The following is a 27,833-nucleotide window of genomic DNA, read 5'->3' on the forward strand; positions in this document are numbered from 1 at the left end:
TTGTATTTCTATCCTATAATTTTACTTTTCTATCATCTGGTTTCTTTTTTGTGCATTAGGCACAAAACAAAGAATGTGAAGAAATGAAAAACAAAGAAAGGGAAAAGAATAGTTGTAGCACTTAGACAAAAGAATAGTTGTAGCGCTTAGACTTCAATTACTGAGCTGAGTGATGAGAAGAGATACGAAAATAGTATTTGATTCTGTAAGTAATTCATGAAAGGTAGCTCTATTGTTTATAGTACAAGTCTATGAGAAATCGCTCATAGAAAAAGAACACAGAAACAGGCCTCTGAAATGTTGGGGACCATTTATGTAGAGTTAGAATCCAAGGAGTATTTAAGAAACACAGAGAATAGAATCTTTACAAAGTGATTTTCTTTTGCTTTGCTTAATTATGTTCAATTTGGTACATCATCTCGTAAAAGAAAATAACCAAGTTTAACAAAATGTATAACTGTATCAAATTGTATTTCTATAGATAAAGTTATGTTTCAGTAAAATATGTTGAGGGAATAATCTTTTTCTTATATTTCCTTTTGGATCCCCAGAATCTAGTATAGCATACAATAGATATTGAATACTTATTGAATGTAAGGATTATAAATAAATATTGAAGTATTAATTCTCCTGTTATTTTCATGTAGATTTTATAATGTATTATTACTCAGCCAATATTTGTACTTATTTTCATAGAGGATATATGCTTAGATATTTTTCTATATAATGCAATCAAGATTAATCTGATCATTTGATAAAAGTAAGGTTGAGCAGAAGTTAGGTTAAGGTGAAAGGTGTGAATTTAAAAACATATAGTTATAAAGTTTAGGGTATAAGTAGCTTACTTTCCATAATTCCAATCCTGATTTAATTCCTGACCTTGTAAATTGTTTTCTGAACACCACCAGTGGTGACCTCTGAACAAAAATACTTTTTTGACACCACCAGGTATGGTCAACCCCCACTTAACCCCAAAAACCTACTGATATCAACTGCTCATAAACAAAAAAACAACAGAAAGGCACAGGAAAACTGTTGGAGGTGATGAGTATTGTACTGATTTGTGTAGGTATGTATCTCTAAAATGATGAATTTGCATAAATAAAGCGTGATTTATATATTATATATAAATAAGTCTGTTAGAACCACTTATAATACAAAGGAGAAATGTACGAACAATTGAAGACAATAATTTGCACTGATCTTCCCTTTACTTTTTTAATATCCCAGAAACTTACCCATCTACGATTGCTTATTGCCATAAACATAAAGAAAATAGAAGATAAAGAAGATTCTTACATTCAGGAGATGATAACAAGGGCAGAGAAACATTTTGTTGACTGTTCTATTTTGAATGGGAAAAAGAAACTCAGTAATCTCTTAAGCATCTCTGCAAAAAATTTGATGTCTTCAAATAGGGGAATTTCAAGAACATTGGGTATGTGATGCAGAAATCATTGCAGTAGTCAAATATTTCCTTTCACTGTGTCTCCTACCCATATTTTTATCCCATGTAAGAAGGAGAAGGTATCAATGGCATCACTCAGTGAAGATCAGCAGCAGGAAACAGGACAAAGAACAGTGGATCTATATTCACTGAGGTCTTTGGTGCTCTCTTTGATTTCAATCACACACACAAAATAACACATTTCAGTACAAACATGTAGTAGACATTGATTGCATGAACTGATTAACAGCTGTGAGAATAACTGGTGTAGGGATCTCAGAGGAGACATTTCAAACCTTTCCAGCACACATCAATTTTATGCCCCTATAGAAGATGCAGGTGGTTTTCTTTAAAGCCAAACTAATCTTTGTGTATATTAAATTTCTCTAAGTTTCTGTTTTTCAGCATCTCTTACCAAGAGCACGTCTTGAATACCACTTCAATAATCTCTCCAAAAAACTTTTCATAAGATGCTCGGTTAGTTTTATACATAAATACATTTAAGAAGAGAGTCCACTTCTTCTTACTGTCAGTACTTGTACTTCATCACCAATCTGGCACAGTAGATGTCATTAGCATAGTGTCCCATCTGAGGTGGCTTTAGTGTGGTCCCCAAAACATGTTTGATTGCTTAAGGGATTAGGATTAATTGTCAGTCTTAATGCTTACACACAGAGAAAGGCAGGCGTGCCTCCCCAGCTCACAAAAACATGAAAATCAAATTACTCAGCTAGATGTAGTTTTTTCTTTTTTTTAATCCTCGTTCTTCCAATGTACAACAACAGATGGAAGGGTTAACGTTGTGACAGCTGACTCACAGAAAACATATCCTTTTTTGATTCTGGAGTGCTTTTAGCTTCATCTTTAAAATTTGTTTTATAATCTCATTTTCTTTGTTTTCAGACTTTGGAAATTAGTTACTTCCTCTGAGAAAATCAGATAGTGGATATAAATCATTCCATCTCTAGGTCATTCATTTTAAACCATATCAAAGTTCTTCTCACTCCCCAAAGTTCTCATCACCTCTGACTGAGAACAGGATAGATGGCAACACTTTTCTTCCAGATAGATAGATATTCACATAATTTAAAATCCCTTTGGACATGTAATTATATATCATCTCCTCTTTGGTGTCTCCGGTCAGAAGTCAGAGCTAGAGGCTGAAGTTGAGGGGATGAGGGAGACTGGATAGTACCATATTAGTAAGAATTCAATCCTGCAGTCTTTACTGAACAGGGAAAACGTTATTTTATCAGAGATTTTCCCCCAACAAGTAGGAAATAAATATGAAAGAAAGAGACAAAAAGTATCTTTATTTCTCCCTAACAAGGTAACTCTAAAACAAAGTAGTATAATGAATAATAGGAATGCATATCAATTTGATGTAAAATTAAAATAATTTAGCTTAGTATGACATTCACAAAAATCTGTAGACGTAGTATTTAAAATTAAGTATCTTCTCCATGGTTGGGAATAAAGTATGGAGGGTAGAATGCTTGCCTGGCATACAGTGTCCTTGTCTGAGATTTCATCCCCGGCACCCCATGTGGTCCCCTGAACTCTGTAAGGTATGATTCCTGAGTGTAGGACCAGGACTGAGCACTGAGTACTGGTGGGCAGGGTCCAAAAATAAAACAAAAAAAAAGACTTGCATATTGTTTGTATATGAAGAATGAGGCAAATAAAAAGCAGTAATTCTGGATTCCAAATGTCCCTTTTTATTTTTAGATAGGGAGGAATTTAATTAGCTAAGCGACCTTAATATTGCAAGTCCTTGCTGAACATTAATCACAATTATTTTATTTTTGATCACTTGATCACTTGACATCCTGTTACTCATCAATTTGTTCGAGCGGGCACCAGTAATGTTTCCATTCATCCCCGTTGCATGCTAGTGTAGTCCAATGGCATTTGCTCACACCAGGAACACAAAGAGCCTCAAACCGTGCGTTCAGGGTCTTGACGAAGAAGTCTGACCATCTCGTAGGTGGGCAGCCACGTGTCCATGCGTTCTTTTGACGTCTCCTGGAATCCAGTTGGTAAGGGCTCTAGTCCAGTGGTCGTCTTCAAATATTAAACTACATTACACAGTCCAAACATTTTTATTGGTTAGTATCAATAAAAAGTCTATGTTTAGGATAAATTTTATTTTAGATCTACATATCAACAAGTAATAATTAAATTTTCTCCCATTTTTAATTGTTCAAAGACATAGAGCCGTCAATTAGAGCTTCAGATGTTTGTGATAATGAGTGTTACCACACTGGGTTCATATCCTATTCAAAGTAAAGAAGGGCGGTGTGTTAAGTAAAGCATATTAAATTACTTATTCTCATCCTGTATAAACATGAGTTCATGTCTATCACCTATATATCTAAAGTTTCAAAAATCTACGTTTGTAATCCCTGGATATGAAACTACATCTATAAAGTCATTTCTTTAACTAAAGTTTTGTTGTTTTATGGCTATATATTTGGATGCTAGATAGAGCCAGTTTAAAAGACATGAAAACTTTCAAGAATACTGGAAAGTGTATGTACCACTCCACAAATTCCATCAACTGCAGAGCACCAAGTATTTGGCTTATAGCTTCCAAAATAAAATCATATTTTGTATAATATCCGAGTGGCCCAGCAGCTCTCCCTTTCCACACCCGGCGTAGGGGGGGGCCCTCGGGCTGCTCCACCAGCTGGGGCAGCTGGGGCCATGCAGCAGACAGAGGAGGAAATGAGGGCCAAACCGGTTGATTAATCAGTTACCATTTACTCCATTCTCCCTACGGGCCTGTTCCAGTCTCTCTGAGCCCCCCACCCCCATTCCAGTCTCACTCTGCTCCTCATTCCCGTCTCCTCCTGTCTCTCCCCTCATCTCTCTGTGCTCCATCTCCCTGCATGGACTCGCTCTCTCCACACTCCTGCTCCTGTGTTCTTCTTCTACATTCTTCTCTCTCTGTCCCCCTTGTTAGTCTCTCTGCATTCCATCTCGCAGCCCTGCTCTTTCTCTCCTCTCTTCAACTCCTGTCTCTCTCATCTCACACACCCTTCCTAGTTGCTCATTTTCTCTGGATTCTGCCTCTCCCCTACAGAACTCTCTACCCCAACTTGTGTCTCCACACCTTGCCCTCTGGGCCCACACTATACCCAGTCTGGTACCAAATCAACATAAGAAAGCCTTTCCTACTGCCCATCAGGCTCAAGGGCTAAAACACCACCTAGGAGTATTCCAAAGCCCTTCCTGACTGCCCAAGGGCAAAATACCTCTTAAGGTGTTTTTCTCCTTTCCTCAGTCCAATAACTCAATCAACATTTTAATATTAGTTATTTTTGTATGGGCACAGTAAGAGGCTGGTAGGGCACCCCTCCTGGGAGCATCACGCCACAGACTCAGACTACAGTCTCAGGCCAGATTAATCATCCCTAATGCTAGCAGGATACAAATCTAGTTATTACTTTTTTGGATCATGACAGCATTTGTCCATAACCAAGCTCTTAACTTATAGTTAAACATTAGACACTTTGGCCAGGCCCATCTTGATGCCAGGGTAGCAAATAGCTCACCCCTTGCCCTGAGTCCATCCAGTCCCTTGTCGGGACCCTGCCTTTGGGGGTGCTAGGAAGAAATGGCAGCTGAACCTTAGGTCAAGAAAACAAATGCCCAAGAGGCAAATATCATCGAGAGTCAATAAACTCCCATATTACAAAAGCATAGCCTTTACTGTCTTCTTGTGTCCATACATAAAGGACTTTGCTCTGAATAAACTATGCAAAGGACTTAAGGAGAAGAGACAAACAGAGCACAAAGAAAGAAGTTACAAATAAACACAGAGGTATGGGAACACTGTGATGGGAGCAACCCAATAAACCTAAACTACCTGAGGCTATGCAGGAAGGAAGAAACAATGTTATCCTACAATATTTAATAACTAAAACCAAAAAAAGAAAATAACTTAGCCAAGGCATCAGCCAGCAGTGTTTATGACATGTCAAATCTACACATATATACATTTGCATATATTGTAAAAATGTCTGATATTGGGCATAACATGGTAGAAAAGATCTTTTTTTCCTTATTTATCTGAGTAGTAGAAATTACAGTGAGGAATCAGGGATGATTAACTGAGTCAATTTTCCTGGACAAAATTCAAGACCTATAGATGAAGCTATCAAGGATGTGTTTGATGGTATTTTTTTTACTTTAGGTTGATTTTGTAAATATTATACATATAGTCTTAGGAGAAGTCCTCACCTACTTTTATAGTTTGGGTTTGATTTTGATAGGATGATGCATCCTTCCCCTGCTTTTTGAAATAACATTTGAAACCATTCATATATCTCAGACCACATAGGGTAAAGAAGAATTTTTCCAGTCTTGTTGATAGGACACTGAAACACATTTGAATATATTCATCTTTAGTTCTTTCAAACCTGAAGGTCTTGACAATTACCTAACTATGTAGCATTAAAATATGAGCTAACACAAAGGAAGTAACCCATACTTATCAACCTCTTATCCATAAAAGAAACTTAGCTAATGTGGTAGAGTGCATGATTCACATTTTGAATTATACATAGTTGCCCCTATCATTGGAGAAAGCAGCTAGCTTCCAAACACACTTATTCATTATAGAACCATCACTGTAGATTATGTGCAATGTGAGGCTATTTCAAAGTATGATGATCCTTCGACTGTGGAGTAGCTGTACTTCAGAGTGAATGCTTCCGTGCATATATCTATCTATCCACACCTTTTGCTAGCTCTTAATGTTTTGATTTTTAGGATATTTTAGAATATTAACTTTGAAAGAGGGCTCTCTCAAGTGGTGCTCAAGAGATGTAAAGGTGACTCTTGTGATTCCTGGCCAACTGGGCTAGGCCAACAGATGCTAGGCACCAGAATATAGTGCTGCTTAATATCCTACAGTTCTAGGAACTATTTGGTCACTCTTGTGACTCTTAGAAGCCACACACATTTGACAACAATGACTGAGGGTCACGGAGTGCTGAAGTTTGAACTGGGTTCAAGTGCGTACAAGGCACAGGTACCCTCACTGACCCTTTATTCTTAATTCTCATTTCATTTCTTACAATTTTCAAGTGCACTGAGGAAACAATGGGTGATAGAAGCAATAATATAAACTGGATCCTGCCCTATCTCGGTTATAATTTCCTATGAGAAAAGGATAATATCCAGATATAATTAGGCCAAGAGAAGCACTTTAATAATATATGAAAACTTCTAAGTAAAAGATTAATTCTGCCAGAAGGGGACGATGGTCAGGAAAAAAAAAAAACCCTGAATAACAGGGATCTATAAAGGAACTCGTCAGAGGATTAAAATGAAGGTGAAAATAATGTCTGATGTAGCATTTGCAGAAGATCTAGTCATCTGATATGCTCCAATGTATCCAGCTTATTGTGATTTGGGGAGTTAAATACTTTTACAGGTGGTCTGGCTGGTGCCACATCATCTCATCGAAAGACATGATCCAGAGACACATTACAAATCTCTCGGAAAAAAACACACGGCTTGCATAGCCACTCTGCTGACCCCGTGCCAGTCTTGTTTCACTCAGGGCGACCCAGAGGGGAGCAAATGAGTTTCCCTCCTGCCCCAAGGACCCAGCCCCGGCAGCCTAAAATCTCCAGAACTTCACGGCCACATTTGCGGCTGCACAACATGTCATACCTCACACCACTAATATTCCAAGAGTAGTGCATTACATTTGATGGGGCTTAAAGTAAAAGGCAACCAAGCTTAGAGGGAAATATATTTTTACAGATATATGTTTAAGCAACCTTTGCAACATGTTAATAATCTCTTATAAAGGGCTTAATGGACCCTGGGTGAAATACAACAATCTTCACGCATTCTCCTCTAAGGAAAATTTTTGGATCATTTTCAGCGTTTTCTTTTTCATCACAAACAATACAAAATAAATTATTTTCGGTCTGCTTTGGGGCAGGGGTTGGGGTTCCAGATGGAAACTCCTGAAATATGATGGTGGGAAGGTGTAATGATGGAGGGATTAGTGTTTGAATAGTGAATGTAATCAAATATTGTAAACTACTTTATAGCACTGTAGTATTGTCCTCCCATTGTTCGTCGATTTTCTCTAGTGGGCACCAGTAATGTCTCCACGGTGAGACTTGTTACTGTTTTTGGCATATTGAATGTTACGGGTAACTTGCCAGGCTTTTGCCATGTGGGAGAAATACTCTCGATAGCTTGCCAGGCTCTCCAAGAGGGGCAGAGGAATTGAACCCAGGTCAGCCGAGTGCAAGGCAAATGCCCTAGCCACTATACAAACTACCTTATAAAAATAAAATAATAATAAAATACTTTTAGAGTTGAAAATCTGCATTGGAACACATGTATACAATGCTTAGTTACATGCATTTTATTCATAAAGTAGGGGTAGTATTTGGGCTCAATTGTCCTATGTTGAAGTCCCAATCACTTAAAATCTGACTGTATTTGGAAACAGAGTTTTTATAAAGGTGATAAAGTTAAAGTGATGTTTCAGGGTCACCCTATAAATCAATCTGATTTGCGTCCCGGTAAGAGAAGCAAATTTTAACTCACAGTCATAAGATATGTTTATGCACAGAGAGTACATAGACCGTGTGAGGACTCAGGAAGAAGGCACTTAGCATAAGCCAAGAACAGACTTCTAAAGATCTTGATCTGGACTCTTCCCTCTAGGACTATGAAAATAAAATAACTTTCTGTTATGTAGGTCGCCTAGTATATGGTATATCATATTAAATATAAATGCAAGGCAGTAGCTGAGAGATAGCACAGCAGGTAGACACTGGTCCTGCACACACTGACCGATTTGATCACTGACATCTCATAGGTTCCCACAACCCCCTTCGGGATTAAGCTGTGAACACTACAGGGTGTGGCCCCAAATCAAATCAGTAAGTTCTTTACCATTAAAAAAGACATTTTCATATAGAGAATTGGTGTACTCCTAGTGCAATTCTAAAAACCATAGTACTTTGATACACTTTCTTAATAATCTGAGGTTATTTTGCATTACAGATCTCTTTTTTGGACCTTTGAAACAGTGATAGAAACTTATTTAATATTTTCACAAGCTTATGCCTCTAGAAGTTGAGCCTCATCACACTGAAACCAGTTACTGTTACAGTATTTATTCAGTCCACCGAGCAACCATCTCTCATGCGGGAGGGTTATGGCTTTCCTCTGGTGAAACTATCAAATCTCTAATAAATAGAAATCCTTTTACCTTTCACACATTTTCATAATTTCCCCTGCTGCTTCAGCTAATTAATTATCAATGCTATTTGTGTTTAGACAAGGGGTTTGTCTCCTTCACAGCCCATCTGCTTCTTGGTAACCTTGCTGTGAAGTCATTGCAGAGTGGAGTTGCTGATAAAGCTATCATCTCCATGGCAACCCACTGCTATGTCACAAACACAGGAGTGTGACCTCACTGCAGTTAAAAGGAGAAATCAAACCAGAGCCTGTTGTGTAAGGCGATAAGAGTTTTTAATCAGTCACACTGTCTATTTATTTATTTAGAAATACGAGAGAGAAGGATCCTTCCAGAGAAAATAGCTGCAATAACCTTGCAGCTAATTGGTTGATGTTAAATGAGCATCTTCACATTAGGGGTACAATAGTGCAGCTGTACAAAATGTGCAGCTGGCTATCCTTGCATAAGCTATGCTTACGAAGTATGCCACTATTTCAGACAGGTTGATTTTTTTCAGGTTTTAAAAGAGTGAATTTCTTTCATTGCCTTTGCACTGATTTCTCATGGCCCTTTCATAATGACAGCTGATGTTCAGTTCAGAACACCTGCTCTGTCCAACAACTCAGAAGACAGGGGTCGTTGTCTCCGTTTTAAAGAGGATGAATAGAATTAAAGCTAAGCTAGGTGATGGGACGTTCCCAGGTCACACAGCAGGATAGATGAAGCCTCAGGCAGAATCTGGAAAGCAGTTCTTCAGCCGAGGCTCTCTACAACCCTGTGCTTTCTGCTCTGTATTAAAAACCCTCAACAGAAGCTTGGCTCTAAATTTTTTTTTCCTGGAAAGTTTTCATAATAAGATTTTAGTTAAAATATATCATAACCAGTTTTCAACATCAATGAAACTTAGTAATAGCAGAATTCTAAGATGACAAACTTGATCTTCTTCAACTGTTGTATAGGTTAAAAAAAAACCAAACAAACTCCATTTTAGAGTAAAGAACCAGGGCAATTTAAGGATTATCTATTGTTCCTTTGATCATGTAGAAAACAGCTGAAAGATTTTCTTGTTAGAATTGGTTTGTGTTTATCCTACACTGACTTGCTCTGTGAAAAATGATAATAGAGTGGCCATGAGATGGACCAGACAATAAAAATGCCACCTTAAAAGGTCATCCCATATGCACCCCTCAACTCCGGAGAAAAGTGCTTATTTTGTTCAAACAGTGGCAAGGAAAGTCCTTTCCTCCAATCAAAATTTCCATAAAATATCTTTGTATTGAGGTATTCTGAGGCTAGCACTGTGGTAAAAATACAAACAAATCAGCCGCATTAAGGTGTAGACATGGTTTTAAAACGTAAATTTACTTTTTCTGATATGGTGATATATAATCACAGATATTTAACAGTACAACCCCACGCTGGGTATGGCTGGGGAAAAAAACTCCATATAAACCAACTTTGAACAAAGAAGGTGTATGTGATTGCTGTCCGTCTGTCTGTGCCGGGTGCTACCACTGAATGCAGGCACCGGCATCTCTGCGTCTCCCTTCTCGAGACGTATGCCTCCAGACTTTATTTTCTGTTGGTTTGTATTTTGCCTCACCCTCAGTGGTGCTCAGGCGTTACTCCTAGCTCTGTGCTCAGGAATCGCTCCTGGCAATGCTCAGGGAAACTTATGTGCCAGGATCCAATCCTGGTCGGCTGCTTGCAAGTCAAGTGCCTTATCTGTTGTTCTATCACTCTGGCCTCAAAATGTGAATTTTCATATTTTAAAGCTGAGATGTATACTGGGCTGTCTCTCCACTTTGGAAAAAGCATCTCTCTTGGGACTAGAGAGAGAGTACAGTGGGTAGAGCATTTACCGTGCATGTGGCCGACCCAGGTTCTATCCCCATCATCCTATATTGTCCCCTGAGCACCACCAGGAGGAATTCCTGAGTACAGAGCCAGGAGTAACCCCTGTGTATTGTGGGTGTGACCCAAAAATTAAAAAACAAAAAAGCATCTCTCTCTCTCTCTCTCTCTCTCTCTCTCTCTCTCTCTCTCTCCTCAAAAGAAATTAGCACAAGCGCCAGGATGTAGCATAGTAGTATAAAGCACAGTTTACATAATGAGAACCTGGGCCAAATTTCCTATCACACACACACACACACACACACACACACACACACACAATGTCTGCATAAGTTTCTATGTCTTTATTTTATTTTATTTACTTAACAGGCATAAATCAACTATTGATGAGGTATGGGCATAATTTAGTGAATTTTTTGGTCGCTTTATTGACTATAAGGCTTCATTTTCCTCTGTTGATGTGTTTTTGTGAGAACCAAGGGCCACACACTTGGTTGCAGTGCTCAAACATTTAGCCAAACACCACATTTCAGTGCTGCTTGCACACTTGGTTTCAGTGTACCTCTAGGAGATGCACTCTTTAAACTGTAATGATCAGACACATTATAATTTTAATTCTCACTGGGAGTCACCAAACATGTTTGCTAGGGAGTCACAATCTTTAGTTGCAGCTCAGCACACACCTTACTATGGTGCATCCAGAAATCACCTGTGGTGCTGCAGATCACAGACAAAAGAGCTGTCCAGCCTGAACAGCAGACCTGTGAGTGTCATACTAGATCCACCCAGCAGCACTGGAGATTAAATCTGTGGATTCTCACTTGCAAACAACCTACTCCTAAGATATTTATTTACATTAAAAATATGTAAGTGTATTTATTTATTTTGGTGTATTATTTACTGAGGTTGAGAAAATAAGCCTCTTCTTTCTTAGTTCATCCATTTGTACAAAGCTCCTATACTGAAAGGAAATTATGACTTGTAGTCACAGTGTCTCTTCTTGAGAAAGGGCTAAACATACTTAATAAGATGGTGAGTTCTCAAATCGACCCACAGCAATTGTTGCCATAAGTTCTGATCAGCTTGTTATTTGCTTCCTTGGGTGGCTGGTTAACTAGTTACTCAGTTGTATGACACATACAGTAAATATCATAACCAGGAATTTCTGCATCATTCCAGCTGTCAGAAAGCTAAGATAAAAATTTTCACTGGAAATTTGCAAGGACTACATAATGGAAAGAGAAGACTAAAAGAGAGTGTGCACAGTTGCCCTATATAATTGTTTATAGTGTTATGGGAAAGGGCTGTAGCGATAGCACAGAGGGTAGGGCGTTTGCCTTGCAGTGGCCTACACGGCCAACCTGAGTTCGATTCCTCCACCCCTATCGGAGAGCCTGGCAAGATACTGAGAGTATCTCACCCACACGGAAAAACCTGGCAAGCTACCCGTGACGTACCAAACACAGTAACAAGTCTCACAATGTTACTGGGCCCGCTTGAGCAAATTGATGAACAATGGGAGGACAGTGACAGTGACAGTGACAGTTATGAGAGAGCTTTGTGGAAGAATAAAGGTAAAGTCATACAAACTCTACATTAGATGAACATTTATAAACAGTTGATCAAAATAAAGTTAAAAATAACATTGCTTGAACATTTAATATGCACAAGAAGGTAAAATGCCAACTAAGCTTTATTAAATTTTTCCCATCATTTAATTTTTTCATCAAACCTAGTTTGCCATAGGTTTTTAATATCTTTTCCTGATGAGAACATTGAGGCTTAAGGAGTAAGTGACTTCAATTTAGCAGTAAATATACTGGCAATTTTTGGGCCTGTGTGTGTAAGAACTTTGAACTTTGTGACAAAGTTTTGTTGTGAACAGATAAAATAGGAAAAGGTCTTAGGTAGAATACAGAGACAAATATCATTCCACAGAAACAGCTCAAAACCTTGTTGTACTCATCTTGGTTAGAATCATCTAATGCACAGCAGGGAGTACTATAGTCTTACCAATGAATCTCGCAGATGTAATGCTTTATTTTTCATTCCTGTAACACTGAAGAGAAATATTTTGCTTAAAAAAACTTTCCATCCTGGGCCCTTTCCTATTTGCATAGAAAGACTGAATAGGACTGATTTATTGATATAAATGATAGATTTTATTTTTGCCCATATTACTAGATGCTTAAAACTGGTTATTTATAGAATGCAGTTTAAACATTTAGCTAATCTATGACATTCATTGATCTGTAACACTCATACATCTTTCAGTATAAATTATTCAGTCTACCTTCTTCTCTCATGTTCTTATTTGTCCCTGGTAAAATTTAAGAAGACAAATACATAGAGGGTTAAAAAACTTTAACAGGTTGTCCTTGTAGCTGATGTGGACGAATGGAATCAAAGTTATTGGTGGCACTTAAAGTTTAAACTGTAAATTGGAGAAAACTGGCAGCTCCCAGAAGTTTCTTATCAGGTAGGTTGAATGGGTTTAGAAAAGTATTGTGTAACATTATTTTTACAAAAGCATATATATAATATATATATAAAGAGTAAACAATGAAATTGAAATTGAGATATACTCAGTTGCATACAGTATCATAGCTAGTAAGTATATTATAACACACTGTCCTCCCGTTGTTCATCGATTTGCTCGAGCAGGCCCACTAACGTCTCCATTTTTTTTGAGACTTGTTACTGTGTTTGGCATATCGAATATGTCACGGGTAGCTTGCCAGGCTTTGCCATGTGGGTGAGATACTCTCGGTAGCTTGCCGGGCTCTCCCAGAGGCCCAGAGGAATCGAACCTGGCTCGGTCGGGCTGGCTGCGTGCAAGGCAAATGCCCTACCACTATGCTACCGGAGTGATAGCACAGCAGGTTAAGTAAATTATAAATATACGTATTCCATTTTAATTACTGCACAGGATTTAATCAGTTAGATTGTAAACTTGGATCATTTTTAGACTTTGACTTCTATAGTTTGTTCTCTGTTGCTTTGTTTTCTTATTTTAAAGAACATCATAATGAACTTTCTTAAACATATATTTTGCAAAATTTGAGAATGTCTACGATAAACTTCTAAAAGTACGATTATTGAGTTAAAGTATTATAAGTAATTCACTTATTTTAGATATTAGCAAATGATGTCAAAGTGCACTGACTTATATCATCATCACGACCATCCTGTTATTCGTCGGTTGCCTCGAGCAGGCCCCAGTAACATCTCCTTCATGCTAGCCTTGAGATTTTTTTTTAAAAAGTACCATATTCAAGGCTCTTTCAGAGTTAGGAGAATAAGACCCTTCATTGTTACTGGTATTTGGCATATTGGGTACACCACGGGGAGTTTGCCAGACTCTGCCGTGTGGGCAGGTTACATTTGGTAGCCTGCCAGTTTGTCCAAAGTGGGAATGAGATAATAAGATGTCCACTTCTGGGAGCTGGGTTTTATAGTCTCTGAGTCTTGGCCGCTGATGGGATTATATGGCGCCAGGGGGCCAGTTGGTGGGTATGACCCCGGCCTACTGGAATATGGAGGATCTGGGTGGAGGATGCTCAGCCCCGATCCAAGCAGGCTTGGAGATCTCAGTCCCGGGACCCGCATGCCTTTGTTCCTCTGCCGGTACCTTCATGAGTGTGGAGAGTGGTCTCAGCATGGTGGTGGCTGGTTCTGGAGGTCTTCGGCTGCCAGAGCCCTGTTCAGGGCGGAGAGGAAAACTCAATCTGCTCCCCTCCAAGGGGCCCCGACGAGGACAGCCAGGCACGGGGGCAGGAGACTCTGCGCTGTTCTCTTCTGGGAGCTGGGTTTTATAGTCTCTGAGTCTTGGCCATTGATGGGATTACATGGCGCCAGGGTCCAGTTGGTGGGTGTGACCCCCGCCTATTATATCATCATATATATGATATATATGTCTATACATGTACATGCACACACAATGTTTTACTACATTTTTAGATAGTATAACAGTTTAAAGTATTTTACTATGTTGATTCAGAAACAGTGGTCAAATTTAGGGACTTGAGAGATATAGGAGTAAGGTCTTGGAGTGACTGACCCCACCAGGGGTGAGCCCCCAGTGCAGAGCAAGGAGTAAGTAGAGAGAACAACCAAATGTGGCTTAATACTCCCACCAAGAAGCCAAATTTATAGGATAAACTGACTTAACCTAGTGAACTAGAACTTTTTTCTTATGTTCAGTGAACTTGTGTCTTGTGCTCCTATGAATTGTCAGCTCATGTTGTTTTTCATTTTCCTATTAATGGTTTAAAATTTTAAACCAAGAAAATTATTTAACTATCAAAGGTATTGGTTCCTACAGCATCATATGTTCTAGAAAACTTTTTTGTAGTTATAATTTTTCTTTTGAATTAGTTTGTGGTAATTTGGATAATGGTGGTTTCAGATATTTATACAAGCATGATACTTTTTATTGTCTTTAGTTACATAAAGAGTGAAATTGCATATTTTCCTTTTTTTTTCATTTTATTTCCTATATGCTTATTCTTTACTTGATTTGGGATTATATTTCATGCATTATGTGAGAATGATCCAAATGAAACTTTTGCAATCCCTAGCCAGTATTTGCAAATATTTACTATAGAATTTTATTTTTTATCTATCACATATCAAGCTCCTTCATCTATTTATCTTTATATATATTTCACTTTCCCATTGTGCTTCCACTAAATGTGGCAAATAACAAATATAGTTTAATACATTTAAGTATTTGGTACTGTCTATTTACCTTCTTTATTAATTTAATAGCTATACCTTTTCTACTCTCATTTTTTCCTATATATAAAATCATGAAATTATCTTGGTACTGATAGATACTATGCTAAATTTAGAGATAAATTTAGGGAGAAATGCTATTAATTCAACGTTGAATTATTACCCAAAGAAAAAGTATTTCCATCTGTTTATTTTTAATCCCTTGGAAGAGCTGATTTGAATAATAAATCCTTTTCTAAATTTTGTCTCTTTAATAGAGACTTCTTAAACTATGTTGCTCTTTGGTGCATTCTCTGCTAGACACATCAAAATCTGTGATGTGTCCTTTCTCTCTCTCTCATTCACTTCATTTCTCTAAATAAAACTATTTTGCTTCAAAAATATATATAGTAGTCAAACATGTTTTCATTTTCATTATTCATTTCACTTTAAAGTCATTATGGTTTTATTTGCCCTGTTTGCTTAACCTTGAGAATTTCAAAACTCCTCTGCAATACATGATTTCTTCCAAATTCCAGAAACATCATTTTAGCCATGGAAGGCAAGTGACATAGTATTTGAATAATGGCTAATATTATGAACAGTGTAGAGCAGTTGCTTCTCATTGCTTTTTATTGGTGTACAATCATTACTAGTGCAGGATTGAGTGATTTGGATAAAGTTTACTTAAGGATCATTGTCATTATATATTTATGAATAGCAGCAAACACTAGGATAAGCTATTCCCTGAGAATTGACATGCCACATCAGGGACTGGATGATAGAATTCATGGGCCTGTGTTTATGGCACTAACAATCTGTTTCATAAGCCAGCCTCTGCAAGCTAATGATCACAGTCACTAACCATTCTATTCTCATTTGAATAAAAAATCTCAAAGAGAGGAAGGCATAATAATAATTTTTAAAAAGATGAATGTTCTATTTAGGCAACCTTAGACGAATAAAACCCATTTAACATTATTTAGAGGCACACAGAAACAAATGTGCAATCTATAGTAGCAGAAACAAACCTATTGTTTGTACACACAAGCTCCCTTATATTCTAATCAATTTTTTTCAAGAAAAAATAAAAAACGTGTTCCTGTACAAAATGATCACTTTGCCATTAATTCTCTCTGGTGCTGTTGGTGGCTGTACTTTGTCTTAATAGGGGTTAACATCACTGTGGCCTTCTAAAGCTATTCAAATAGGCTGGTGTTTTGTTTCCATTAGCATACTTTTATTTTGTCAGTGAACAATTTTATTTAGAGTGAAAACACTCTGATCTTCTGGACATATATAGAAACAAAGGATTTACTTGAACTCTAGGCATTGACTACCTATAGAATCTTCTAGAGGTCACACACCAAAATCATTATACTCCCTCCACCAGCACTACACCTTCTCAATATTTTTAACCCCTTTCTCTCTGCCTAATCCCTACTTTGAAGTCCAGTGATACCAACCTTACCCAGTCAATTCATTGTATTAGCAATATACTAAGCTGAGGAGAATTCATTTGGAGTCTGACATGACTTGACCCTGAATTTTCTCCACTAACCAGAAACAGAGTTGTTTGAAAACTGATGACTTTTATTAATTGAAAAGAGATGATGTTGTAATATAACCTTATTTTGGTGTTAGAAAATAGGTTTTCAAAGAAATCAGACTTTCAGAAGTTGAGAAGTTAATATGTATTTCCCAGAAAATTCTATTTGTCATACACTGACTTAGAATGAGAATGCCCAAAACTGTTTGCTTGAAAGAAGGTGAAGGAAGGTATCTACTGAATAAGATGTCCTAATACTACAACAATAAATGGACATTAATTAGCCTGAATTACTGTGGTCTTTCTAGTTGTGGTCTTTCTGTTTATAGTGGGGTTGATGACTCTCTTTATGATGTGTTAATCTATTTCAGTAACATAAATAATGCACACAAAAACTAAATAGCAATGAACCAATTTCCCTCTAGCACTATCTTGACTAGTTTCATGATATAGTCTACAGAAGATATTGAAGGAATGGTATCACTTGAGAACAGAATAACAGTAAAGTCATTCCATCACACTTTAATTCTCTACCAGCCTAACTCTTACACACCTATTTTTTTTTCCTTACTAAAGCTATAAGCAATTAGAACAGTAAATATAATTATTCTACTAAAGTTCCATTCAGGATCCTTTGCCTTTTGAATCACTTAATCACTTAATCACTTAATCCCCGTTATTCATCGATTTATTCGAGCGGGTGCCAGTAACGTCTCCATTCATCCCGGTTGCGTGCTAGCGTAGCCCAATGGTATCTGTTCGTTTTAGGAACATGTAGAGCCTCAAACCGATCATTTAGGGTCTTGACGAAGAAGTCTGACCATTTTATAGGTGGGCGTCCACGTGATCTTTTGATGTCTCGTGGAATCCAATCAGTAATGGCTCTAGTCCAGCAGTTGTCTGTAAACCTCATTACATGTCCAGCCCATCTGATTTTTGATGTCTTGGCAAATGAGACAGCGTCCCTGATTCTTGAGTGTTGACGAAGATCAGAACTCCGGATTCTATCTCTCATTTGAGTGAATCATGATATTCCAAGCATAGCTCTTTCGATTCCTCTTTGAGAGACCCGAATAGCGTTCTCATCCTGTTTTCGTAGGGTCCAGGTCTCTGAGGCATATGTTAATGCAGGAAGAATAGTGGAATCAAAGAGATGTGCTCGTAGCTGGAGGTTCTTTGTCCTTTTAGTTATTTCTTCAATGCTCTTGAAGGCATTCCAAGCCGCTCTCTTCCTCCTGCGCAACTCAGGTGCCAGGTCATTCATCATGTTGATTTCTCGACCTAAGTATATATAACTGTTGCATTCGGAGATGGTGGTTCCGTTGAGAGCGAATGGAGCGTCAGGAACAAGGCTGTTTCTCATAAACATTGTCTTCGTAAGATTCAGCTGTAGTCCTACCTTTCCACACTCACGGTCAAAGTTGGCCAGCATTTGTGCCGCTTGGCTGATGTTTGGTGTTATTAGAACGATGTCATCAGCAAAGCGGAGGTGGTGTAGTTGCCGACCATCTATCTTCACTCCCATTCCTTCCCATCCCAGTCGTCGCATGATGTTCTCGAGGGTGGCACTGAAGAGTTTTGGTGAAATGGTATCACCCTGCCGAACCCCTCTCTTGATATGGATGATTACTTCTTTGTAGAATGGTGAGATCTTGGTAGTGAATCCGCAATAGAGCTCACGAAGGATCCTGATGTATTGAGTTTGTAGGCCCTGATTGGCTAGGGCTTCCATGACCGCTTCTGTCTCAACAGAATCAAAGGCCTTCTTTAAATCAATGAACGTTAGACAGAGCGGCATCTTGAACTCCCGAGATACCTCAATGAGCTTGGTTATTGTGTGGATATATGGTCAATGGTACTGAATCCTTTTCGGAATCCAGCTTGTTCACATGGTTGTCCTTCATCTAGTGTTCTGCTAATCCTATTCAGGATGACTCGAGTGAATAGTTTGTAGATGACAGACAATAGGCAGATTGGGCGATAGTTGCCAATGTCGTGGATGTCTCCTTTCTTGTATAGTAGTACAGTCTTGCTGGTTTTCCATTGGGATGGAACCTTGCATTCAGACAGGTAGCGTGTGAAGAGTCGAGCTAATGTATTGATGAGTACTGATGGTAAGTTCTTCAGGTGTTCAGGTCTGATCTTGTCTGGGCCAGGTGCTCTTTGTTTCTTTACCGACGAGATGGCATGTTGGATTTCGGAAGGGAGAACATTGGGAACGACATATCCATCATGTGGTATGTGGTATGTGGGCAAGTGGATGTGGCTATTAAAGAGATCTGAGTAGAAGTCATGAATAATCTTCTCCATTGCCCTTCTGGAAGATGTGATAGATCCATCATGATTTCGGAGGGCAGTCATCTTGGTTTTGTAGTTGGTGAAGGACAGGCGGGCATTACGAATGTTTTTTCCAGCTTCTGCTGCATCTACCAGTACTGCTGCTCTCCTGTTTTTGAGGTCATCCTTGATGGCTTTTCTGCACTGTTTTGCCAGTTCGGACGTTTGCTTGTGGTTGCCTGAGGCACGTGCCACGCCACGTTGGCGAATAAGTTCAAGAGTGTTCGAAGAAAGACGGTTTTTTGTGGTTATCTCTCTCTTGGCATTCCTTGCACAATCATGGAGATGCTGAATCATTCTATTGTATTCCTCATCAATGTTGTCAATGACGGCATCTTCCCATGTTGCTGCAACAGAGCCAAAGAGTTCCCAGTTGGTGGTTGTTCTGGGAGTCTTCTTCTTAAACCTTGCCTTTTGAATGAAATGGAATTTTTTACCTTAGTTAAGGGATGTTGGATAGTTGGTCTCTACCAACATTTTCATATATTCATTGTGCAGGTTCTTCTTTGCTTTCTGGTATCCAGTCACATTTATGTTTTTAGTTTTGAATACTTTTTATACAATACTTATATATTCTATAATTCACAGAATAATTTTGAGTGACATACATATTCTTTTTTTTTAAATCTCTGATCTCTAAACAGCCATTTGCATCTTGGATTAAGCTGTAAATTTGTTGGAAGGCCACTTTGATGGCTTCTACAGATACAATAAATAATGATACAGGTTTTTATAATAATGTACACCTGACTTTGGTGGCATTTCTATTTCAATTTTACATTTACTTATATGATTTAAAAGGTAAAGGCCCTCCCATTGTTCATCGATTTGCTCGAGCGGGCCCAGTAACGTCTCCATTGGAGACTTTGTTGTTACTGTGTCTGGCATATCGAATACTCTCGGTAGCTTGCCGGGCTCTCCGAGAGGGGCGGAGGAATCGAACTCGGGTCGGCCATGTTGGCTGCGTGCAAGAATCAACATAATCCCAATAGATTTTAAGTAGTTTTGAGAGGGTAAAAAAATGCATCTTTCTTTTTCATTATTATTTCCCTAGCACTTTACTGTGGTTCTTGGTATGTATTAGGCGCCTGAAAAGTGTTAAATGAGTTAAAGGTTGCTTTATTTCATCCCTATGCACATTCGAAATACCTAGACTTTTTCACAGAAATGGGAAAACTCCCAAGTAAACATTTTATGCTTAACTGAAGAAAAAGTATAAAAATGAGTCCCTTGCATTGGTACAGTGGATCAACAGAAATGGTTTATTTTCAAAAGCAGAAACTCCATGAAACAAAAAAATAATATAATATAATATAATATAATATAATATAATATAATATAATGGTTAGCAGGATGATACTTCAGAATGATTAAGAGGAACCAAAATTTATCTCTCAGAGGATCATAGAATGTTAAATCTGGAAGGAATCTTCAGTATTGCAATAAAAATAATCTGTCTCTTCAAAATGAGATATCAGAAATCTAGCCATAGAGAATCATAACAAGACTCAAAGTTTCCTGACACACAGTAATTGGGCAATTTGCCATACCACTGTGCTTTTAAACTATAGTTACTTCTGAGACACTCGGACTTTAAAAAAGAAATTGGTTAGAAATATGTCAATAGAATTCATAAATTGCAAAAGGGTACCTGTAGCTTTGGTTTTTCTTTCCTTGCCTTATAAATGCAAAGAAAAAAGAAAATTAAAAAAAGAAAGGCCTGAATATTATCTCTGAAATAAATGATATGGAAGATGGCAGTATGGCAGTCACCCAAAAAAGCTTTTACTGTTTCTGGAGTATTTATTTAGATGCATTAGAATTTTTTTTTTATGTAAAAGACAGTCCCTTTCACTGTTCCTTCCTAAATGGGATGATAAACGACAGGGGTGGAAATTATAGATCAGGACCCCATTTCAGATGCCAGCCAATTATCTAGTCAGGGATTCCCTGTGTCTCAGGGAAAGTTTTGCTTCAATAGCAATCCAGAGAGTTAATTTCTGCCAAGGTTTTCTGCGTAGGGATGCAAATATATTTTCCAATTCATAGTACATTGACATCAAACATTTCGAAGATGTATAATTTCTTAGTTAAAACTCAAGACTCTAGTTTTTTATCTTGATTGTAAAATGAAGTCCTTCCTAGTTGAAAAGAAATGCACTTAAATATGTACACAGCTCTCTAGCCTCTGATCAAGTTGCCGAACGGCCATGATCCCAGAGACTCAGAAACAAATCTCGGAATCCAGCGTCTTTTGGCAGAAATTCCTCCAGACTTAATTATTAAAATTCCAGAATTCCAAAATCGCGTGGCCACGGTAGCAGTCACACAACATCGTATGCTATTCATAAGCAGCACTAGGAAACAAAGTGTCTAATGTTGCCTTTTTGGGAGATCTAAGTGTTGGGGGGAATCTCAAATAACAACGGTGGGGTAGTGTCGAAATATAGAATGTAATCAAAGTAGAGACAGAGTAATGTGGACATCATCTGCACATAGACAGGGGAAGAGTGTGGGATGGGGGTATACTGGGATTGGTGGTGGTAGGAAATAGGTACTGGTGAAGGGACGGGTGTTTTATTTTTATATGACTGAGTCTTAAACCCAAAAACTTTGTAACTGCTCTCACGGTGATTCAATAAATAAATTTAAAAAAATATGTACACAGTACAGATGAGAAATAGAACAATAAGTAATTTAACTAATGTCCTATAAGAATAAAGGAACATCTAATTAAATTTCTGTTCTGTAAATGTTATTTAAATAATTTGGATTAAATATGCACATACTTATATACACTGACACACACAGGTCTTAGAAAAAGACTAAAATGAGCACAGCAGTATAATTCTGTTTGGTGTGTTTTGTATATCTAATCTCCAAATTTATTTTATATTACCTTATGATGAACTTTATTATGTAATTTATCACAGAAAATAAACTAGAGAGAAAATTAAAATCTCATATCAAGCATTTCATTTCAATTCTACTAATCCAGATTTAGTTTTATTTATTTATATAATTTTGCCAGTTACCAATTCAATAAGGAAAATTCATTAAATTTTAAAGGTCTAGATCTCCAAAAAGTATTCAAATTACAATGCATTCATCATAACTACGTCTTAACCAAAGTTAGATATGTTGGTTGACTAAAGATGCATGAGTCTGTTTTTCTGTTAACCCCCTTCTTAACTTCTTGGGAAGACCTTAATAATGATGTTAATGAATTCATTTTATTAAAGATACTTTTCCTACAACGATTCCTCTGACCCTCTCAGAGAGCCCAGCAAGCTACCGTGACGTATTCGATATGCGAAACACAGTAACAAGTCTCACAATGTTAATGGCCGCGCTCGAACAAATCTATGAACAACAGGAGGACAGTGACAGTGACAGTATAAACATTATGTTCCACAAAATTCAATTCTGATTTAGATTTTAATCAAATGTGATAAGTGTAAGAAGCATTATATTATGAATTATCTCGGCCATTTATTTGAATCTCAATGAAATGTTATCTCACACTTTTGTTACCTTATGTCTAGTTTATATTGAATTAGTTCTTATATGAGAGTTCTCTATTTAATCTCTTTAGTACCATCCACATACAGTAGTCAGTTGCGTAATTGTTGTGTAATAGTTCCACAATAGCTGATTTAACCTTCAACATACCATTTCCATAGAATAACCCATATTTATCTCAAATAGTTGATTTCTCCATGTCCATTCTCCTTCCCTCCAGGAAAATCTAATAAAGTCTTACACATAACAACCTATGAAAGTGTTTTCCACTTCTCTAGTCATGACTTCCTTTCCTTAGGCAACTTCCTTTGAATTTACCATGTGACCCTAGAGAGTTTTTAGGGAAACACTTGGTTGTAAAGGGATTCAGTAATCTCTCTACCCTGAAGTTTCATATTGGTTTTCCAGGAAACATACAAATAAAAATAAATCAATTTCTGTCTTCAAATGGGACAGCCTTTTATCTTACCCAAGTCCTCATTCTGTTTCTTTATTCAGAGCTCAAGAGGTCAGATGGTACAAGGAGACACTTTGTATCACAGTGAATGTCTGGATCTCCCTTTTGTCAACTTCAAAGGTGCTGAATCCTTAGGGAAACATGAAAAGAATTGTCCACTAAGGACAAAAAAAAAAGCTTTACAAAGGCAGTCTTTAGTGGAGAAAGCAAGTTCCTCAAAGAGTCTCCAAAGGTTAACTCTTGAAATGAACTTGATATTGACTTGACACTGAAAGATGAAAATGGAACCGTGAGACATGTTCTTGCCAGGGAGATGCCACTAGCTTGGCACAGTTTCTGATGAGAGACCAAACTTAAAGGAGAAATTTCTGTCTATACTAAGTTACAAAATAAAATGGTGCATGTAGAAACATGACCAGTGGAGAATTTTAAAGGAATCAGACATCCTCTCAATCCAAGAAGTTTAAAAGAAGGACACATGTTTTATTGGAAGTATTCTCTAAGTTTAAAGAAAAAAACTGAATTTATTATTTTAAATCTTATATTAACTTACCAGGATTTAGATAATAATAGCTCAAACAAAATGAATCATTTAGTAATGCTTTTTCTGGGGCGAGGGGTTATATCATGAATAGCTACTGTGTATCTTTAACAAGAAAAACATATACAATAACTATAATCTCTGTATTTTCCCTGTGATCTTTATCTTTGCACTGACTCCATGGGTTAATAATTTATGGTTCATTCCCATTTTTCAACTGAAGCAACCAAAACTTAGAAAGTTCATAAAACTCACTTGGGATTTAAATAGTTAATGCTTTATTGGTTATGATGTGTAAATAACATGTGCAATATCTAAACAGCCCCCAAGCATATGCCTCATGATCTACAAGCAATTAACCAATAGCACTTACTTTCAGACCATGATTGTTGACACAAATATTGTCATATCATGCAAAAACTACATTTCTAGACACTGGGTAACAGAAGAGATAGTAGTAATCATGCAAGACCTGTGAGAGAATCCTGCTAGTGAATTGGGTGCTCCAATAGTTACGGCCAGTGTTAGCACACAGAGATCAGGCTTTATTATTAAGTTCTCATATGCAGAGTTTAAATCTGCTTCTTACTACAGCCAAAATCTACATTGGCTATTGAAAAATTCTCTTCATTATTGCTAATACCAGTGATTTTTATGGCTTCTGAAAGAAAAGGAAAGTGAACAAATAATGGGATTTATTTGTTCCATATTTAAAATGGGAATTAGAATTTTGCAGATATTGACCCAAGGGTGTTGCACCAGTTAGTGACAATAAGTAACTGAGTCTGAGAATGAAGGCACAAGGTTACACTGTGTATTCTATGGTGATTGTGGGGACAACAGGTGCAAACAAATTATGACTGGCTCAGCAGGTTCCTAGAAGATGGTATATTCCGAAATTTGTTAGATTCTCACTTGCACTCTGAGATGTGTCTAATGAATGTTGCTTTCTGCGGTCTTTGGACCGAGCAGATGAAAAACCACGGGTTGTTAGAAATGGTTCAGTATTTGCTTTCATGCCTCATTGCATAGCTCTTAACTTGTTGCAGATTGTATTGGAGAATGAAGGACAAAAGTATAATAGTAACTTCCTAACATATGAGAAGACGTATTCCTGTATGCATTTTCCCTCCAGATTCATTTCTATGACAAATTCCCTAAAATCCAGTAAATAATTTACAGGGTTCGTATCATAGCAGCAGCAGGTTTATGTGGGTTGGTTGTTGATTTATATTTGAAACAAATGGCATCTTTCAGAATGAGGGATGTATGAGGCAGGATGAGTGGTAATTTGTGCTTACTGTTGTCAGACTTTATTTTCATGCCAACATGTTTGTGGAAAAACTCTTGACCATACCTGCGACTAACGCAGCATATGTCTCTGCCCTATATCTTCAGGAAATCGTTTAAAAAGAATGCACATATAACCTCATTTGCATACCAATTCACATTTCACAAACCAGGATAAAGTCTTCTTCGATATTTTATTTCTCCAGTCTAGATTTTCAAAGTGTATTTATTTATTTTTTGGTTTATGGGTCACAAGTAGCTGCATTCAGGGATAACTACTTGCCCTGCACTCACGAATAATCACTCCTGGCAGTATTTGGGGGACCGTAGGAGATGCCAGGGATTGAGCATGGGTTGGCAACATAAAAGGCAAATGACCTACCCACTGTTCTATTGCTCTGGCCCCAATTTCTTTTTTAATTCAGGGGAAAGTAAAACAGAGGAGAGAAGACTCAAAACATAAATAAAGAGGGAATTGAATTGAATTGAATTGAATTGAATTGAATTGAATTTCTTTGTTTTTCTTTTCCCCAGGGTCCCTGTCATTCCCCCACCCCACCTAATTTGCTCCCTTGGCGGTCTATAACAAATTTATTTTGTATTGTTTGCTCCAACAAAACTTAAATAAATGTCAAGTGAAATTAGCAGAAGATAAATCAACAGAAGTCAATTTGTGATATTTAATTTCCGTATTATTTTTAACCTATGTAAATAAGGAAATTCAGATCATTTAGTAAATATAGTATACTCCTTCGTCTCGTTTGCATGAGTAAGTGTTCAACACTGGCATCTAAAACATATTGCATTATATATTTTTTTCACATATGAACTTTGTTGCGGTAATCAGCTTAAGAAGAAGGCTTCTTCTTTTTCTTTTTCTTTTTTTTTTTTTGGTCCCTTGGCAGGCATATGACAGACAGTTATTTCATATTACTTAGTCCAAAAAACTTACAAAACTGGCAGAAAGAATTATTATAAATTAAATCAATAAAAGTTAATTTTTATGACTAATTGCTCTATGTTTGTAACCTTTCATAATCTAGTAGAGGACAGTCGTATACACCGTGAATGAGTGTCATATTCAATACCACACAATGGGAAGCTTCTCCTGTCCTTTAAAGGAGCTCTTTTAATGTTTCTTGCAAAACTGGTTTTAGCTAGTTTTATAAACTCTCCAAGTTTTGGTTGCTTCAGCTAAAAATAATGGGAATGGACATGATTAACCCATGGAGTCAGTGCAAAGAGTAAAGATCACAGGGAAAATACAGAGATCATAGTTATTGTATATGTTTTTCTTGTTAAAGATATACAGTAGCTATTCATGATATAACCCCCTCGCCCCAGAAAAACATTACAAAATGATTCATTTCATTTGAGCTATTATTATCTAATTCCTGGCAAGTTAATATAAGATTTAAAATAATAAATTCATTTTTTCTATTTAAACTTAGAGTATACTCCTTATAAAACATGTGTCCTCCTTTTGTAACCACTTGCATAGAAAGGATGACTGATTCCCTTAGAATGCTTCACTGATCATGTTGCTATATGGACCATTTTATTTTGCAACTTAGTAAGACAGAAATTTTTCCTTTAAATTTGGCCCCTCATCAGAAATTGTCCTTTTTGCTATCAATTATTTGTGCCTTTAAAGCGGGGCAACAGTTACTCCAGGACAGATTTGTGTGCTTTAGATTCCTGTTCTTTTAGTCAGGATTAGTTATCCTCAGTTTATTCCAATTTTTTCAAAACTTATTGGCCAGAGTTTGTTAAACTCTTTTCTCCTGTTTTCTTCTGTCTTTGTTTTCAAAATGTTCCACATTCTAGAAAGAAGCAAAGGTACATATATTTTCTTCTGTCCTCTTTTACCTATATTAATTTATTGTTCAGCTGAAGTAATATTGATATGAAACATTGAATATACTTTAGGAAAAGTTTCACACATCTCCAAATGAATTTTAATATAGTATGCCCACCACTAAAGGAATAATTGTTCCCCTCCTTTAACCCATATAGAAAACAAATTTGGTGCCAAAATCTAAGGATTTCTGTGTTATTTTGTTTTTGTTTTATTTGTTCCCTTGGTTATTTCTTTAAAAATATCTTTTAGGTAATAGGAATGATAGTTTTCAAGGTTCTAGTATTGATGTGCAAAGTTACTGCATAGCCATGCCACCCCAGTGCCCATGGCCCTCCTATCATCCATCTGTCACTCCTAGTCTAATGTTTCTTCTGTCTCACCCAAACCCCATTATTTATAGGTTGCAGTGCATTCTGTTACCTCTCTCAGTATCACCTACATCCTCAAGTCCCTCTACCTACATTACCATGTTACTTCCGGTCAACTTCGTTGTTTTCCCACTCCCTAACCCCAAGTCCAAAACTTTCAGGTCTCTATTCCAGTATCCAAGGCTTATTATTGATTGATAATGACCATGCCCTTGATTTGTTTCCTCTCTATACCACAGAGGATTGATCACTGTCACTATCACTATCACCCCGTTGTTCTTCAATTTGCTCAAGCGGGCCCAGTAACGTCACCATTCATCCATTGTCACGTGCAAGTGTTGCCCAATGACATATTGGGGGTTCCTTCAGGGTCAGGGGAATAAAGATCATTCATTGTTACTCTTTTTGACATATCGAGTACGCCACGGGTAGCTTGTCAGGCTCTGCCGTGCAGGCAGGATACTCTCGGTAGCTTGTCGGGTTCTCTGAGATGGATGGCGGCTTTTGGGGCAGCCCTTAATCACCTTTACAGGTGTTCCTAGTCAGGCAGATAGGCAGGTATGATGCTTTCGGTAGCCTGCTGGGTTCTCTGAGAGTGAGAACTAGAGAATAAGAGGTCGCGCAGCCGCAAATGCGGCTGTGGGCTTCTGAGAGCTTGGTTTTATAGTA

General features: G+C 37.5%; 1 protein-coding gene across 1 annotated transcript in view; it reads left to right on the forward strand.

The window, feature by feature from the left end:
* Positions 1–27,833, forward strand: part of LSAMP (limbic system associated membrane protein) — a 1,342,850-nt gene that overhangs the window by 26,163 nt on the left and 1,288,854 nt on the right. The gene's annotated exons all lie outside the window — the stretch shown is intronic.

This window comes from Sorex fumeus, unplaced genomic scaffold (assembly GCF_029834395.1).
Source record: "Sorex fumeus unplaced genomic scaffold, SorFum_2.1 ptg000265l, whole genome shotgun sequence".
Taxonomy (NCBI): Eukaryota; Metazoa; Chordata; class Mammalia; order Eulipotyphla; family Soricidae; genus Sorex; species Sorex fumeus.